This window comes from Amblyraja radiata, chromosome 4 (assembly GCF_010909765.2).
Source record: "Amblyraja radiata isolate CabotCenter1 chromosome 4, sAmbRad1.1.pri, whole genome shotgun sequence".
Classification (NCBI taxonomy): domain Eukaryota; kingdom Metazoa; phylum Chordata; class Chondrichthyes; order Rajiformes; family Rajidae; genus Amblyraja; species Amblyraja radiata.
Window position 1 is genome coordinate 5,154,414 of NC_045959.1, and position 16,744 is coordinate 5,171,157.

At 43.2% G+C, this 16,744-nt stretch overlaps 1 protein-coding gene across 1 annotated transcript in view; it reads left to right on the forward strand.

The window, feature by feature from the left end:
- Positions 1–16,744, forward strand: part of neto1 (neuropilin and tolloid like 1) — a 264,701-nt gene that overhangs the window by 132,899 nt on the left and 115,058 nt on the right. The gene's annotated exons all lie outside the window — the stretch shown is intronic.

A 16,744-nucleotide genomic window follows, 5' to 3' on the forward strand; every position in this document is an offset into this window, starting at 1 on the left:
TCCATCTCGAGGCTTTCTAGGCGAGTGTCCTCGAGCTTGAAGGTCGAAGACATTCTTCTGGACTCACGGATTAGGTCGCCCAAGTGGGACAGCCCTTTAACTCTGAAATATATTTTTAATTTTGAGGAAGGACATCCTTGTGATTGAGGCAGTGCAGCATAGTTTCATGAGATTGATCCCTGGGATGGCGGGACTGTCATATGAGGAACGATTGAAAAGACTAGGCTTGTATTCACTGGAGTTTCGAAGGATGAGGGGGTATCTTATAGAAACATATAAAGTTATAAAAGGACTGGACAAGCTAAATGCAGGAAAAATGTTCGCAATGTTGGGCGAGTCCAAAACCAGGGGGCCACAGTCTTAGAATAAAGGGAAGGTCATTTTAGACTGAGGTGAGAAAATACTTTTTCACCCAGTTGTGAATTTGTGGAATTCCCTGCCACAGAGGGCAGTGGAGGCCAAGTCACTGGATGGATTTAAGAGAGAGTTAGATAGACCTCTAGGGGCTAGTGGAGTCAAGGGATATGGGGAGAAGGCAGGCACGGGTTATTGATAGGGGACGATCAGCCATGATCACAATGAATGGCGGTGCTGGCTCGAAGGGCCGAATGGCCTCCTCCTGCACCAATTTTCTATGTTTCTATGTTTCAATGTTTCTAAAATCTCAACATGTCCAGCTACATCAGGGGAGGGAATGTACAGATGACATTTCTGAGTGCAACCGTTCTTCAGTCTGACTATCTCTCACCAGGCTATTCCCTCCCCAGATGAAGCCTGACCTGTTGAGTTCTTTAAGTGTTTTATGTTTTCCTCCTAATCATTTCCTTGCTTACTCTGATCATTTATTTTGTTACTGCAACTTCCTGGCATCTCCCTCCAACATGAGATCCTCTCTGCCCATCAATGCACTGTTCACTCATGGCACAACTTCCTTTATTTTATATATATATTTACTGCAATAACGTGCTAACTTTTAATAATGAAGATAGAACCTGCTCAGCAGGTCAGGCACAGTATTAGAAAAGAGAAACAGACTTAACATTTCAAGGAAAGACCATTTCTAGAATCTGAGCTTTGTTTTCATTTTTATTTAACAACACACTTCCAGTGTTTCATGTTCTGTTATTCTAATCTTACATTTAAAGTGGATAACCTCACATTTCCCAGTAAAATGCTTCATCAGCTGAATTGATGCCTATGTCCATTACATGTCTATATCTCTTTGCAGCCATTTTGTATTCTAATCACATCTTGCCTTTCTGTCTTATCTTTGTATCATCACCTGTTAGGATACAATGCAAGCAAACCCTTTATCTGTGTGCTAAGTATCAATTTTAAATACTTGAAGCTCCAGCAACGATCCCTGTGATACCCACTAATCGCAACCTGCCAGCCCAAAAATGAAAGGTACACAAAATTGCTGGAGAAACTCAGCGGGTGCAGCAGCATCTATGGAGCGAAGGAAATAGGCGACGTTTCGGGCCGAAACCCTTCTTCAGACTGATGGGGGGTGGGGGGGGGAGAAAGAAGGAAAAGGGGAGGAGGAGGAGGAGCCCGAGGGCGGGCGGATGGGTGGGTGGGAGGAGACAGCTAGAGGGTTAAGGAAGGGGAGGAGACAGCAAGGGCTAGCAAAATTGGGAGAATTCAATGTTAATGCCATCCGGACGCAAGGTCCCCAGACGGAATATGAAATGCCCAAAAATGAACCGTTTATCCTGATTCCATTTCTCCCAATTCAGTCAATCCCCTATCCATGTTAATATATTATGCTCATTGCCATAATTTTGTGCAATAGACTTTCATTTAACACTTTATCAAATATCTTTTGGACATCCGGATTAATTTTATCTTCTGAGTCTCTTTTATTCACAGCGGTCATAGCATAAAAACATTTAAAAATGGACACAGGAATAGGTGTCTAGTCTTTCTAATCTGCTCTGCAATCAATATGATCTAAGTTTAGTGCGCTGTGTCAGCATTTCCCCCTCAGCCCCCTGTTTATTGACTTCATGGAAGAGAGCAGAGGGGAGTAGTGGAAAGGTAATTTTCACACTGGATGACTGTGATGAGTGGTGTGCCTCAGTGTTGGGCCCATTGTTGGTTGTGGTTTATATCAATGATTTGGATGAGTATGTACATGGCATGATTAGTAAGTTTGCCGATGATACTAAAGTATGTGATATTGTAGACAGTGAAGATGATTATCAAAAATCACCGAAGTCTCTTAATCAGCTGGGGCAGTGAGCTGAGGAATAGTTAATGGAGATAAGTACGAGGAATTGTATTTTGGGAAGTCAAACCAGGGCAGGACCTTCAGAGTGAATGGTACGGCCTTGGGGAGTACCATGTACGGAAGAGTGATTTAGAAATACAGATATGTCGTTCTTTCAAAGTGCAATCGCAGGTGATAGGGTGGTAAAAAGGTTTTTAGTACTGAGGCCGTGTTTGGAGTACTCTGTTCCGATTTGGTCACCTTGCTATAGGAAGGATGTCATTATATTAGGAAAGATTTACGAGGATGTTGCAAGGATTTTAGTGGCTGAGCTATAGGGAGAGATTGGGCAGGCTAGGACTTTATTCCTTGGAGTGCGGGAGGTTGATGTGCATAAAATCATGAGGGGAATAGATTGGGTGAATGCATAGTCTTTTAGTGTACAGGAATTGAAAAAACTAGGATACACACTTTAAGGTGAGAGGAGCAAGATTTAATAAAAACCTGATGGGTAACTTCTTCACATAGACAGTGGTGGGTATATGTAACACACTACCAAATTAAGTAGTTAAGGCAGGCACTATAATAGCATTTAAAAGACATTTAGACATACTGTATATAGATAGGAAAGGTTTAGAGTGATGTGGGCCAAACTCGGGCAAATGGGACTTGCTTAGATAAGGCATCTTGGTCAGAATGGAGCAGTTGGGCTGAAGGGCTTGTTTCTAAGCTGTATGACTATGACTCCCCCTCCCACACCTGACTTCAACTGCCTACATTGTTAACGACTACATTACTATTATTATACACTATTACTACAACTACTATCACTACTACCTACTACTTCTTCTTCTTGCGTATGCTGTGCACAGCCTAAAGTTGTCGGACAACTTGTCCTACTTGATCTTATTTGATTGTGCACGCCAGGTTGATTGCATTAATTGAAACAGGGCAGACCACATGAAGGTTGCAATCTCCCACCCCACTACTACTACTATCACTAGTACTATTACTACTACAACTGCTACTAATATTACAACTACTTGGTAACTAAGAACTTGGTAACTAAGCAATTCTCCTTCCTTTCCTGATGAGGAGCTTACATTTATAATCACAGACTGACTTTTTCAGCGGCCACATTTAAGTTCCTCGAATGCAGGCTGTCAACTGGATAGTCTGCTTTTAGCCCCAGCTAGTACTTTTCCCTTGTGAAAATTATTGCTTGGTTCCTCCTGTTGGTCCCCTGATTTTCTCCTTCCATTGAATGGTTTTGTGTCGTCAATGGTGAACAGATATAAAATATTTGCTCCATCTGTCATCTCACTTTTCCCATTATTAGTTGCCCACCTCATCCAAAAATGTTTAATTTAGACGCACCTTCCTTTTCTAATATACTTCAATGTTCCAATTGTGTGTACTTGACTGCTTTCAAATCCTGTTATAATCTTGATCATTTCAATTCCTCCAAGCCAATACTTTGTAACATCCACAAGCTCCCCCACTTCTGACCCTTCCACGTTCCTGATTTTAACTGTTATTGCACCATTGTGGCCACACCTTATTTTGCGTAAGTTGTGAGCTCCCTATTTCCCTCACTAAGCCCTTTTCCCTCCCACTCTCCATTCCATTTAAAACCTACCTTGTGACCACATATTTGGTCACCAGCCTTAATAGCTCCTCATGTAACTTGATTTCCCTTTTAACATTATTACTTTCTGCTACCAATATAATTCTTTAATCTCCACCTCTAGACGACCAGGGCCCAAAACTAGGGGGCAACTGCAGGTATTAGAGACCATAGAAAAATAGAAATCTGCAGGTATTGGAGATCATAGAAACACAGAAACATAGAAAATATGTGCAGGAGAAGGCCATTTGGCCCTTCGAACCAACACCGCCATTCAATATGACCATAGCTGATCTCCCAAAATCAGTACCCCGTTCCTGCTTTCTCCCCATATCCCTTGCTTCCGTTAGCCCTAAGAGCTAAATCTAACTCTCTATTGAACACATCTGACTTTTGATCCATTTGACTTACAGTAATAATGTAAGCGGCGTATTGTGATTTTGGAAGTAATACTGTATATAGTGGGTGATTGACCCCATTTTGCTATTTTTACATGAACATCTATATTACTAAAAGTCTGATCTTGACTGCTTTTGGCTCGCTGTGCTGCAATTTCTGAGAGAACGCTGCCACCTACGGCCGTCATTTTTGGCCACCTCGCTCAGAGCCCCTCTCCGCCTTCCGGGACCGGAGGATTTTTCCCATTGATGACAAATCAGAGATATATTAATGTTTTAAAAAAATTCACCATTCTCTCTGCTGCCCCTGCTGGAGGGAGGGCGAGGGACTATAAAACAAGGAAGTGGTGTGCCTCACTCAGTCTCTGCAAGATGGATGAAGCCAAAGGGTCACGTCTCTCTGAGCTCTGAATAACACTGAACAAATGTCTACTCAACTGTGAGTCCCCTTAATGTGGTTTGAAAATGAAAATATGGTTTGTTTGAAGTAAAAAGGCACTGCCTGCAAATGGTGGCTTGGGTGCTTTGGCTTGAAGTTGAAAGGCACTACTTACTGCAAATGGTGGCTTGGGTGTTTTGGGTTGAAGTTGAAAGGCACTACTTACTGCAAATGGTGGCTTGGGAGATTTGGCTTGAAGTTGAAAGGCACTACTTACTGCAAATGGTGGCTTGGGTGCTTTGGCTTGAAGTTGAAAGGCACTACTTACTGCAAATGGTGGCTTGGGTGCTTTGGCTTGAAGTTGAAAGGCACTACTTACTGCAAATGGTGGCTTGTGTGCTTTGGCTTGAAGTTGAAAGGCACTACTTACTGCAAATGGTGGCTTGGGTGCTTTGGCTTGAAGTGGAATGGCACTACTTACTGCAAATGGTGGCGGGTGCTTTGGCTTGAAGTTGAAAGGCACTACTTACTGCAAATGGTGGCTTGGGTGCTTTGGCTTGAAGTTGAAAGGCACTACTTACTGCAAATGGTGGCTTGGGTGCTTTGGCTTTAATTTGAAAGGCACTACTTACTGCAAATGGTGACGGGTGCTTTGGCTTGAAGTTGAAAGGCACTACTTACTGCAAATGGTGGCTTGGGTGCTTTGGCTTGAAAAGCACTACTTACTGCAAATGGTGGCTTGGGTGCTTTGGCTTGAAGTTGAAAGGCACTACTTAATGCAAACGGTGGCTTGAGTGCTTTGGCTTGAAGTTGAAAGGCACTACTTACTGCAAATCGTGGCTTGGGTGCTTTGGCTTGAAGTTAAAAGGCACTACTTACTGCAAATGGCGGCTTGGGTGCATTGGCTTGAAGTTGAAAGGCACTACTTACTGCAAATAGTGGTGGGTGCATTGGCTTGAAGTTAAAAGGCACTACTGCAAATGCACTTACTTTTTGTTTGCACTGTATATTGATTTTAGATAAAACGCTACCAGTTACGGCTGTGATTTTTGGCCATCTCAGTCCCCCTCCGCTGAGCAGGTGCAGAGAATTCTTCCCATCAATGAAAAATAAAAGTGTTATTAGTGTTTAAAAAATGTTGAGAATCTCTCTCCTGTCAATCAAGCCATGAAAGCCACACCTTTTCCGGTGGGAGTGGGAGGGGTTATAAAACCCGGATGTGTGTGTGTGGCTCAGTCTCTGCATGATCGGGGAGGGAGATGTCACCACTCTGTCTGAGCTGAGAATCAACTGAACACACTGAATGTCTACTGAACTGTGAGTTTGGTGTTTTGTGTGGTTTTATGGTGCTTACACCCTGCATGAAATGATATGAAGCTGCATTTGAATTTGGTGGCCTTGCACCCTGCTTGAAATGGAATGAAACTGCACTTGAATTTGGTGGCCTTGCACCCTGCTTGAAGTGAATTGAGACTGCACTTGAATTTGGCGGCCTTGCATCCTGCTTGAAGTGGTATGAAACTGCACTGAATTCGGTGGCCTTGCACCCTGCTGAAAGTGGTCTGTAACTGCACTTGAATTTGGTGGCCTTGGATCCAGCTTGAAGTGGTATGAAACTGCACTTGAATTTGGTGACCTTCCACCCTGCTTGAAGTGGTATGAAACTGCACTTGAATTCAGTCGCCTTGCACCCTGCTTGAAGTGGTTGGAAACTGCACTTGAATTTGGTGGCCTTGCACCCTGTTTGAAGTGGTAGGAAACTGCACTTGAATTTGGTAGCCTTACACCCTGCTTGAAATGGTAGGAACATGGATTTGAATTTGGTCGCATTGCACACTGCTTGAAATGGAATTTCAAGGAATAGCCATGAGTCAACTGCCAGCTCACCAGCCGTGAGTGAGCTGCCAGCAGATCAGACTTGAGGGACTGAGCTGCCACCCAAGAACCCATACCAGCGCTCTAGAAAGCCCCCCCACTGGCCACCAACATTGGAATTGGTGGAGAGGTGGAATATTGCATCGGGAGACCAGCCCTCCCGTGTGAACATGGGACCCAACGGGTCCCACTTAGTCTAGTCAAAGATAAAATGACTCCCATTCTCTTAGACAAAAATGTATTGTCCCAAATTTTCTTGCTGGGCAAGCTATTGAATTAATGCATCTATGGTATTAACATTGTACTGCACTGGACAAGACAGCAGAATTGAGGCAAACATGGCAATGGTCAAATTACACATTTCTTACATTCTTTTGTCAATACCCTTGACAAAAGTGTGCAAGACAGTTAGCACTGCCTGACAAATCAATGGCAATTGTGAATTTCTTGAAATGACAGAAGGTTTCTCAGTAAAGCCACTTATACTGGGAAGTAATGGCTTCAAGTGAACTCTAAGTCATTTAGTATAACTGTGATTTATGATCCTCTCGTGAATCTGAGTCACATGAATGCAAGTTTGGTCCCCATAGCTTGAAACTGCTTGCTCAGTTGTCCTTTGCTGCTTCTCTGTCATTGAATATCTCACTAAGTCTCTCAAGCACTGCATGATATGTTTGATGTGCCATTTTGCTCAAAAGGTTGCAATATATATTTGTCAGGGCATTCTCTTGGTCCAGAGCATCACAGAAGTCAAGGAGAAGGGGTTGGACAAGGGGAAGAAGGTATGATTTATGCACCACCATGGCTACTCATTGCTACATTGGTGCTCATTGCTGCACCCAATTGGCATGTGTCAATAAATTTGACCTTTTGTGGCTGAGATCAACAATTTTCTGGAACTTCTATGCGAAAAAACCCCCCTATTTGTTTCAAATCCAACTTGATGCTGAAAATATGGTTATTGTCAGGTTTATGGATTCTCCTGCAGCACAAGAGTATTTTTGTCACTTATGCACATAAGGCCTCACAATGTTGCAATTAAATTATCTCGCTAGCTTCTGAATTCCAGTCTTAGCATCACAGATTCATAAAGGATATATCACAGAAACAGGCTCATCAAATCTGCGCTGATCATTAATCATCCAGTTTTGCACTAATCCTATCCAACCTCATTCTTCCTATATTCCCATCAACTCCTCAGGATTCTGCCATTCGCTCCTATAAGAGGCAATTAAAGTGGTCATTAACCTACCAGCCCACATGTTGTAGGAATATGTGAAGGATCTGGAGTACTCTGAGCAAACCCATGTCTGGATAGGAAAAAAATCACACAGACAACACTGGAGATCAGGATTGAACCCAGATTGCCTGAGCTGTGAGGCAGCTCGTCTGAAGAAGGGTTTCGGCCCGAAACGTCGCCTATTTCCTTCGCTCCATAGATGCTGCTGCACCCGCTGAGTTTCCCCAGCAATTTTGTGTACCTGTGAGGCAGCTAGTTGCACCACTGCATCCTAGTCAGTCTGTCATAGAACAAATTCCCCAAACTTGCAACTAATTCAGTGAATCTTGCTTGTCTACTATTTGTTTGTCTTTAACCAATACACATGTATTTTCATTTTACAACATTTAACTGACGTTTGATAATACAAACCTATTTGTTGACATCATACTTTATCATTTTCTGTCTAACCTGTTGTATATTTGCAGTGTTTTCTGTTTTTATTTCAAATTTCAAGAATGCAGTTTTTTTTGGTTTTCATTTTTATCCACAAGAATGATACCACCTGTTTCATGTCCCCTTATTTTCTGTCTCCATGTTTTGTATGAAACTTTAACAAATATGTCTTGAAAATCCAAACATACTTATTTCAGCTTAGGCTATCCCCTTTATCTTCCTGGCTGCTTGTATTCTCAAAAAGATTATTGGATTTATTAAACACAAGTTTCCCCTCATGATAAAATACTTTCACTACCTCATGATATTAAGATTGTTTTAATTCACTGTTACCATATCTTCAACTGGGGAGTGTTTAAGTGGAGTCAGGCATGAGTCAACACACCTGTTCCCAGTAATTATCTAAAGACAGTAAGAGATAATGAACATACTGACTTCATAATGTTACAAATCCTCATGCTTGCATTTCCAAAAGTCAGCTAACTTTAATTCTAGCATCTACCCTTATAGGCCTGTCCCACTTACGCGACTTTTTCATCGACTGCCGGCACCCGTCATAGGTCGTTGCAGGTCGCAGAAAGTTTTCAACGTGTTGAAATTTCAGCGGCGATCAGAAAGACGCTACGACTCTTTGGGTGACTGAGGAGACTACTCATGGCCATACAGGCGACACCTTGGCGACATGTCATGGGGTAAAGCCTGTATGGTTGTGAGTAGTCACCCAAAGAGTCATACCTTATAGACAATAGACAATAGACAATAGGTGCAGGGGTAGGCCATTCGACCCTTCAAGCCAGCACCGCCATTCAATGTGATCATGGCTGATCATCCCCAATCAGTACCCCGTTCCTGCCTTCTCCCCATATCCCCTGTACCTTGTTCTGGTCGCCGCTGGATTTTCAACATGTTGAACATTTTCGGCAACCTGCAACGACCTATGGCGGGTGCCAGCAGTTGCCGAAAAAGTCACGTAAGTGGGACAGGCCCATAAAGTTTAATAAAAAGGTATTTAATTTTGCCAGGAAACGATGGTGGGTTATTGTTTACTATTGCTTTCTTCTTCCTTTCATAACAAGCTGTACTTATATTTGTTGCCATCACCTTGGTAAGGGCTGTTCATAGAGTTAGAGGGTTTCAAAAGGTGATTGCTATTTTTGCAGAATCTGTCTTGGAGCCCTGATATTCAGATTATTAGATCCAGAAGATACAAAGTGCTGAAGATACAAAGTGGGTCAGGCAGCATCTCTGATGAATATAGATATGCAATGGTTCAATCTGAAGAAGGGTGCTGACCTAAAGTGTCGCCTCTCAATGTTCTCCAAAAATGCTGCCTGACCTGCAGAGTTACTCCAGCACTTTTTCTTTTTTTTTGAAAACCTGCAAATGCAGTTCCTGTTTCTTCAGTGAGCAATGGATCTCTGGTTGTTATAAATGAGCGGGAATGATTATCCTGTAAAGCAGGATGTGCTCTCACAGACGAAGGAAAAATAAAGAGGCAGACAGATGCAATGAACAAACAACTGGGATATCTGTCATTGATAATAATGATTTTTATCAGGGGACAGATCGAGGGGCTTAGAAACTGGTTCCCAAAGGCTATCGCATCAAGAAATAAGGTTTAATGATGCATGAAGCTAATTCCATAGAGTTGATAGCATTTCATCTCCAAGTTTCCAGAGCCAGAGTAAAGAGGCAGCTTGAGAACTGGCAGCATAGAGGAGAGACTCTTCCTTGAAGAGCCCAGTAGCAGTTGGTATGGTGGCAGGCCTGACCAAACACCAAAAGGACATCAAGGCAGTCGAGCGTTGAGAGGGACATCAGTTCCAGGGCCGAGCTGGTAGAAAGCAATGGAGGAGGCTCTGCAGCAACATGGGGCTGCTCCAGTGCATTGAGTATGTGAACCGGACTATGGACCTTTTGTAAATGGAGCCAAACTACAGCGACTTGTGCATGTGTCAGCTATGAAAAAAGAATTTAATTGTGCAGAGCACACATGACAATAAAGCACCATTCTCCTGCAGGGTACCACCTGCACAACAGAACCACAATTTTGCCATTCCCTGGGATACACAACAAGTAAAATGCCTTATTTCCAGATTGTGGAATGACCTTGCAGTGCTATTTATCCTTAGGCCAAATTCCCAGTAGACCTGAGCCTTTGAAGCCCATCCTATATTTTTAGTCCTAATCAAGAGTCAAGTGTCTTATTGTCATATATCCCAGATAGAACAATGAAAATCTTACTTGCAGCAGCACAACAGAATATGTAAACAATATAATAAACAAGAGAGAAAAAAAGGTACACTGCATGTATATATGCACATACTCACAAATGCACATATACGAGACCAAGTGCAGACCCGTTGGGTCTGCTCCCCAACGCAATATTCCACCACTCACCCGTTCCCCCAATGCAACCTGTTTCCCCAACGCAATATTCCACCACTCACTCATAGCCCCCGACTGCGCAGGTTCAGCTCATTTCCCATCATCCCCAGCACTCCCTCGTCCTCCTCTTCACCCTCCCTCTTCTTTCCCCTCTCCTCCTCCCCTCCCCCAATCCTTCCCTCCCTCTCCTTTCCCCTACCATCATTCACTCCCTCCATCCCTCCATAATTCCTCTCCCTTCCCTATCCCCTGCTATCTCCCTACTCCCCACCTCCCCACTCCTCACCTCCCCCTATCCCCCCACTCTCCCTCCTCACCTCCCCCACTTTCCCCCTCTCCTTCCCTACCCCCTCCTCTCCCTCAATCCCTTACACTCCCTCCTCACCTCCCCAGGATATTTTCCCTCTCCTCCTCCCCTCCTCCTCTCCTTTTCCCCTCCCCAATCACTTCCTCACCTCTCCTTCCCCTTTCCCTTTTCCCCTACCCTAAGTCACTGCCTCCCTCCCTCCATAACTCCTCTCCGTTCCCTACCTTCCTCCTATCCCACTATCCCCCCCAACTCCCCCACTCCTCACCTCCCCCTATCACCCCCACTATCCCTCCTCACCTCCCCCACTGCCCTCCTCTCCCTCTATTCCCCACTCCCTACCTCCTCCACTCTCTCCCTCTATTCCCCCTCCCTACCTCCTCCACTCTCTCCCTCTATCCCCCCCCCCCCCCCCACCAGACATGAGACAGGGAAAAACTGAAAAAAAAGAAGAGATAGATTTCTCTATGGATTTTGAAATTCGGAAAAGCACCAACGCCTCCGCGAGCCCCCACTGCTGCCGTGGCCCCATCGTCGCGAGGCCTCACCAGCACGGCCTCGATGTCTCCTGGATCGCCGTGTAGAACCCCGGCCGGGGCCTCGTGGGTAGAAGCCCGGGTCGGACGAAGCGGCCGACGTTGCCCGCAGTTGGACATCATGGAGGCCATGAAATGGGCTTCGCCGCTCAGCTGCTCGCTCACTCGGCACCACAGATGCGCCCGCAGACACAGCTCCGGTGGAGCGTTAGTGTTACTCACTCCGCCCCTTCAGCTTTATATTCCCCTCGCCGGGTGAGGTGGGTGCCACCCGTGACTGACAGCAGACCTGTCCAATCAGTGCTGCGATGGTGCAGGAAGGGGCATCTCCGTCCCGGCGACTGACAGGAGAGGAGACCAATCTGCGTGGCGGCGACTGACAGGAGAGGAGACCAATCTGCGCATGCGCGGTTTTTAATATTTTTAAACCTTAATGACTTTTAAAATATACCATCGATCGGAACAAAACTTGTTGCCCTTGCAGCACAGGAGAATGGTGAGTAAGGTGGCAAAACATCATAGCACTATCGTGTACCGTTTTTGCGCAAATAGAAAAGAACGCAAAACCGGAAGAGCGCAAGATCAGAGTTTTCGTTATGTAGAGATATAGATCATATATGCGTGTGTGTTTATTTATATATAAAATATACACACATACAAAATAATAACAATATTAGTCGTTGTAGTTCAGAGCTTAGTTGAGGTTGTCGTGTTTAATAGCCGAATGGCTGTAGGGAAGAAGCTGTTCCTGAGTCTGGACGTTACAGTTTTCAGGCTCCGGCTACCTTCTTCCCAATAGCAGGGATGAAATGAGTGTGTGGCCAGGGTGGTGTGGGTCTCTGTTGGGTTCTATTGACCCCAGAACTGAAAATCCACAGTATGGGCCTGAACAAGCCATGTGGGATAAGTCTTGGGAAAGGAGGAACAGGCATTTTCATCTTTGACTTGTTTGTAACGATTATTCCAATGGACATTAATGACTAAAACCACTGCTGGCCTGCAATGGGTGGATTTCTAAGCATGTCTGATTATTATCTCATGGGCAGTTGAGATAGAGCACTGCGGTAGAGTAAACCTTACAGCAAAATGCAGCGCCAGAGTCCTGGGTTCAATCCCGACTACGGGTGCTGTCTGTGTGGAGTTTGTAGGTTCTCCCCGTGATCTGCGTGGGTTTTCTCCGAGGACTTCGGGTTCCTCCCACACTCCAAAGACGTACAGATTTGTAGGTGAATTGGCTTGATTAATTGGCTTGATAAAAATGTAAAATTGTCCAAGATGGCGATATGCAGAGTACCGCCCTGCTGACTACAAAATTCAGAAGGTTCAGAAGGTACTGATTTTGAGAGGTAGCTGAATGCATAACACAAAATCTGCTGTTTTTTTTTTATTGGAACAGCAATTTTGCTTTTTGAGAGCTTGAAAGAGCTCTGTGACATTCTCAAAGGGGCCTGGAAGTCACTATATAAATGTAGATCTTTCATTCTCTCTACAATTATCAAGGTAGTTATTGAATTTTAATATGCTATGTGTAATCATTTCTACAATTATTATAATACCGCAGTCATATTGGCTAAGCATTTGTCAAGAACAACTATTAATCACTGTTTTGTAACCTTTCCTGTCACGATCCTGACAAAAAATGAACAGCTTCATGCCTTTAAATGGGTTTGTGATCTTTTAACTGCTGTTAGTCATAATATTTGTTCCTAACCTCTCCCCAGTAACGACAGCTCAGGATATTAGCATTCAGTTGTACTGCGACAAAAAGCATGCCAAGTACTTTGATAGTAATTAGTTAAAATGTATTCAACTGCAGGAAATAAAAACTAAACAAACAAAATAAGCAATTTTGTACTATAATGCCATAAATATACTCCTGACACAGTGGAATTGTATAGAATCCTGCATCTTGTAGAGGTAATGAGGTTGCAACCTTCAAAATAATAATCGAGAATATGAGCAGATACACAACAGATAGAAATAATCACAAAAAGAAAACCTGCAAAATAAAAGATTACAATGTTTGCAGGTGAATCTATCCCAAAAAAACAAATCTTTTATACAAAAGATCAACTCTTTAGAAGGAAAATGGAGATGGCTAATGTTTATATTCATGGGCTCTTATAAACAATTAGAATGTTCATTGATATAATTTGAGTGCTGAGTTGTCGCAATGAGGAATGATGCAGCAGCTATACTAGCAGAGGGCTGTGAGACACCCTTCACCTGGGTCAGAATTCTACTTGCCAAGGCTTTACGAGCTGGTAAAGTGACTTTTACGATATCTCCCCTAGGATATACGTGAATAGTCATTGACAAACACAAGAGTGAAAGTACCTGTGACAATGATAATTTAGCTGCTTGCAGTGGCTGCGTTCTGTGAGGGAGGATGTTCATTAAAGATAATTAAATTCTCTGCTTATCTCCCTCAGTAATCAGATGCAGAAATATGTATGGAATTTGAGTTCAGTACTGAACACGTGTGATCCACGTCTTATATATTTCCTTAATTATATGATTAGCATATTACTCATGCTCACCTGTCAGCAATTTTCAGATCTTTTTCTTCCATTACTCAGTCACCGTTTGACCTTGTCAACATCACTGAGCTTCGGGAGACTGTGCTACAAAATAACACTGTCATTCTGTTCGTCGGAGTTTTCTCTAACCCAAAGAACTGACCGTTGATTTTATTTTTGCTTATGTTTATGCGCTGTTCTGTGTGGGTTTTTTTTCACAAGCCGTTCTTATAGAGTAGAAACTACCATCCCATTAAAGTAGGATGGAACAGGGTCCCTGGCCAGACCTTTAGGACACTAGTTGTAACAATATTCTTTAGACAATGTTTAGAGAACGTGGCCACATGTGGCAGCAGGCCTGGTTCGCAGCCACTAAGAAACACCGTCACCACCTTTTGTTAATGGTGACTTGTGCGTGTGTGAGCGATGCAAAAAGAATTTCACTCTGCAGTGCCTACGTGACAATAAAGAACCATTGAATCGTTGAACATTTCCATTTAAAAAAAAGTTATCTTATCTTTTCAAAGGTCCATAATTGAATTATCCAGTGTGAATGAACACAAATTGCTTAGAATAATATGAGGACAATCCATGGAAGAAATGGAGATCTTCTGTGATTCTGCTTCTAATCATTTCCTTTCAACCATGTTTGTGATGGGATCCATACAACTTCCATTCCCAGGTGGAAGATATCGACTATTTTCTGGGCATTTTGGTTTGTCTTTGGCTACAAACGTGATGTCTGCAATGCACAAAGACATGTGAAGTCAAAAACAAACCATTGGCCAACGGGAATCTGGGCTTAGTGGAAACACACTAAATATATGCAGAATCAGCAGGGCATGGCCTTAATCATGGTGAAACATTCATCTGATGTGATGTGTGCCATGTTGATGCTCAGTCGTTTAAACATAGACCACTGATCACATAGGAAGATGATGGCTCCTCCCTCGCTTGTGATGTTTAAAGTGATCATCACTATTAGAAGTGATTAGACATTTTTACATTCTGTTTTCCAGAGATGTTTCCATTTATAGATATTAATGCAATGTTGATGTTCACTGTTCAAAGAAGTTGCTCTTAAATACAAAATGGTCCCCTCTCAGAGTGGGAGAATGAACAAAACCTCACTGGGGCGAGGATAAGCGAGAGGAAGGAGGAGGAGCAGATGAGATGGTCCTCCTTCATCAAGAGGTTACATTTTGCACTAGGTTTTCAAAACTAATGCACTGTCTGAAGCTGAGAAAGGAGAAATACTTTTTCCTCAGTATTTTCCTTAATATTTTCCATCGATCATCCATCTCCCCATCTAGTCATCCATCTTCATGGACAAAGGACTGTCTTCTCTGCAATAACGGAGATTGAGGGCAGATTTGATATCCTTATAACTATAAAACTCTGATTTTGGATGTGTGTGTGTGTATTTATTTGTTTGTGTGTGATCACATCTACTCGAAAAAATGCGCGCGAACAGGAACATTTTTACATATTCTGGTAGAGATTTACCCCCTGGAGTCAAAAATCGCCTTATTTGAAAATTTCCTGCTTTATTTCTTGAGTTATTAATAAAAATGTTCACAAATCCGATCCAACTTTCAATTCAAACATCAGTCTGAAGAGGGTTTCGGCCCGAAATGTTGCCTATTTCCTTCGCTTCATAGATGCTGCTGCACCCGCTGAGTTTCTCCAGCATTTTTGTGTACTTTCAATTAAAAAAGACTGTGTTTTTTTTGCTGATGATGTGAAAATGGATCTGCCTGCCACCTGCTTGCACTGCGACTGACGTCAACTCCCGGCCCACCCTCCTCACCTCATTGTTCAAAAGTCGCCTAGTCAAACTCCCGAGAGCTTTGGTCAAAGCATGCTCGCACCTCCCCCCCTCCCCCTCCTCCCCTCTCCTCACCCCTCCTCCTTCCCCCCTCCCCCCCTCTCTCCCCCCCTTAGTGTGTGTGTGTGACGCCGCATCTGTGCATTGAGGGTCTAGTAAGTGTACAAAATTATGAGAGGCCCCATATAGGATAGACAGTCAGAACCTTTTATCCAAGGTAGAAATGGGAAAGAAGTGAGGGCACAGCTTTGTGAGAGGGCAACGTTTATAGAAAATGTGCAGGATACATTTATTTTTACACAGAAAGTGTTGGAGGTAGATACAATAGCGGCTTCTAAGAGGCTGTTAGGTGGGGATGGATATGCAGGGAATAGAAGGATAGGGAGGAGGATGCGGATCTTTGCAAGCAGATTAGATTTGTTTATCTTGTTGTCATGTATCAGATTCAGATTCAATTTTAATTGTCATTGTCAGTGTACAGTACAGAGACAACGAAATGCATTTAGCATCTCCCTGGAAGAGCGACATCCAGTATGGAACAAACATTGTGGGTCAAATGGCCTGTTACTGTGCGCGCATGTTGTGTGATCTATGTTCTATTCCACTGGGAAGCCAGCAAATGGCTGATAAGTGTGACCCAGAATATTTACCAGCATCCAGCAGTAGAGAGCAATTTAAAGTGGTGTCATGTCAAGCACAGAGTTCATGGGCCAGAGGGTCTATTCCTGTATTGTACTGTCCTGTGTGTATATTCCATGTATAAGATACAGAGTCCATCCCTTGGATTGGCAGCTGGTGAAGCTTGTCCCTTCCTCACTATTTAATGTTGATATTGAATGTTCTAGGGAATTTCTGGCAATCATGTTCAAAATTACCCCCAAATTATTAATAATGCTTTCAAACGATTTAAGACATTGAAAGTATGATAAATATAGAAATAATTAAATACATTTAATTCATTCAAGTAGATTAATTGCAAAGAAAGTTACCCCATATTTTC